This window comes from Schistocerca americana, unplaced genomic scaffold, assembly GCF_021461395.2.
Source record: "Schistocerca americana isolate TAMUIC-IGC-003095 unplaced genomic scaffold, iqSchAmer2.1 HiC_scaffold_71, whole genome shotgun sequence".
Taxonomy (NCBI): domain Eukaryota; kingdom Metazoa; phylum Arthropoda; class Insecta; order Orthoptera; family Acrididae; genus Schistocerca; species Schistocerca americana.
Genome location: NW_025726467.1, coordinates 1,211,501 through 1,213,744, shown reverse-complemented (window position 1 = coordinate 1,213,744; position 2,244 = coordinate 1,211,501).

The following is a 2,244-nucleotide window of genomic DNA, read 5'->3' as shown; positions in this document are numbered from 1 at the left end:
TGGAAGTCGATGTATTGAATCTCGACGCAATTTGAGTGGTCCATCGTCATTAGGAGGCCCTGAACGTTACATTTAACTATCAGTTTTGCGTCAGATTCGATAATCTAGACTCTCAGGAGAACGACCATAAGGTGCCCGAGGCAGCATTAGACCCTTGGTGACAAGTCGGCTGGAGGACGATGTATTGAATCTCGAAGCAATTAGAGTGTTCCATCGTCATTAGGAGGCCCCGAACGTTACAATTATTTATCAGTTTTGCGTCGGATTCGATAATCTAGACTCACAGGAGAACGTCCATAGGGTGCCCGAGGCAGCAATAGACCCCTGTAGACAGGTCGGCTGGAAGTCGATGTATTGAATCTCGACGCAATTTGAGTGGTCCATCGTCATTAGGAGGCCCTGAACGTTACATTTAACTATCAGTTTTGCGTCGGATTCGAAAATCTAGACTCACAGGAGAAGGACCATATGGTGCCCGAGGCAGAATTATCACCTTGGAGACAAGTCGGCTGAGGGACGATGAAATGAATCTCAACACAATTTGAGTGTTCATCGTCATTAGGAGGCCCTGAACGTTATAATTATTTATCAGTTTTGCGTCGGATTCGATAATCTAGACTCACAGGAGAAAGTCCATAGGGTGCCCGAGGCAGCAATAGACCCCTGTAGACAAGTCGGCTGGAAGTCGATGTATCGAATCACGACGCAACTTGAGTGTTCCATCGTCATTAGGAGGCCCTGAACGTTACAATTAACTATCAGTTTCGCGTCGAGTTCAAAAATCTAGACTCACAGGAGAAGGACCATGTGCTGCCCGAGGCAGCAATTTCACTTTGGAGACAAGCCGGCTGGAGGACGATGCAATGAATCTCGACGCAATTTGAGTGTTCCATCGTCATTAGGAGGTCCTGAACGTTACATTTAAATATCAGTTTTGCGTCGGATTCGAAATACTACACTCACATGAGACGGACTATATGGCTCCCAAGGCAGCAATATCCCCTAGGAGACAAGTCGGCTGGAGGACGATGTATTGAATCTCGACGCAATTTGAGTGTTCCAACGTCGTTAGGAGGCCCTGAACGTTACATTTAACAATCAGATTCGCGTAGGATTCGAAAATCTGGACTCACAGGAGCACGATTATAAGGTACCATAGGCAGCAGTAGACCCTTGGAGACAAGTCGGCTGGAGGACGATGTATTGAATCGCGACCCAATTTGAGTTTTCCATCGACATTAGGAGGCCCTGAACGCTACAATTAACAATCAGTTTTGCGTCGGATTCGAAAATGTAGACTCAGAGGAGACGGTCTATATGGTGCCCAAGGCAGCAATATCCCCTTGGAGACAAGTCGGCTGCAGGACTATGCATTGAATCGCGACGCAATTAGAGTGTTGCAGCTTCATTAGGAGGCCCTGAACGTTACAATTATTCATCAGTTTCGCGTCGGATTCGAAAATCTAGACTCACAAGTTGCCAGAGGCAGCAATGGTCCCTTGGAGACAAGTCGGCTGGCGGACGATGTATTGAATATCTACGCAATTTGAGTGTTCCATCGTCATTAGGAGGTCCTGAACGTTCCATTAACTATCAGTTTTGCGTCGGATTCGAAATACTAGACTAACGGGAGACGGACTATATGGTTCCCAAGGCAGCAATATCCCCTCGGAGACAAGTCGGCTGGAGGACGATGTATTTAATCTAGACGTAATTTGAGTGTTCCATCGTCATTAGGAGGCCCTGAACGTTACAATTACCTATCAGTTTTGCGTCGGATTCGATAATCTAGACTCACAGGATAACGACCATAGGGTGCTTGAGGCAGCAATAGACCCCTGGAGACAAGTCGGCTGGAGGTCGATCTATTGAATCTCGACGCAATTTGAGTGTCCCATCGTCATTAGGAGGCCCTGAACGTTACAATTAACTATCAGTTTCGCTTCGAATTCTCAAATCTAGACTCACAGGAGAAGGACCATGTGGTGCCCGAGGCAGCAATTTCATTTTGGAGACAAGTCGGCTGGAGGACGATGCAATGAATCTCGACGCAATTTGAGTGTTCCATCGTCATTGGGAGGCCCTGAATGTTATAATTAACTGTCAGTATTGCGTCGGATTCGATAATCTAGACTATCAGGAAAACGCCCATAAGGTGCCCGAGGCAGAAATAGACCCTTGGAGAAAAGTCGGCTGGAGGACGATGTATTGAATCGCGACGCAATTTGAGTGTTCCATCGTCAG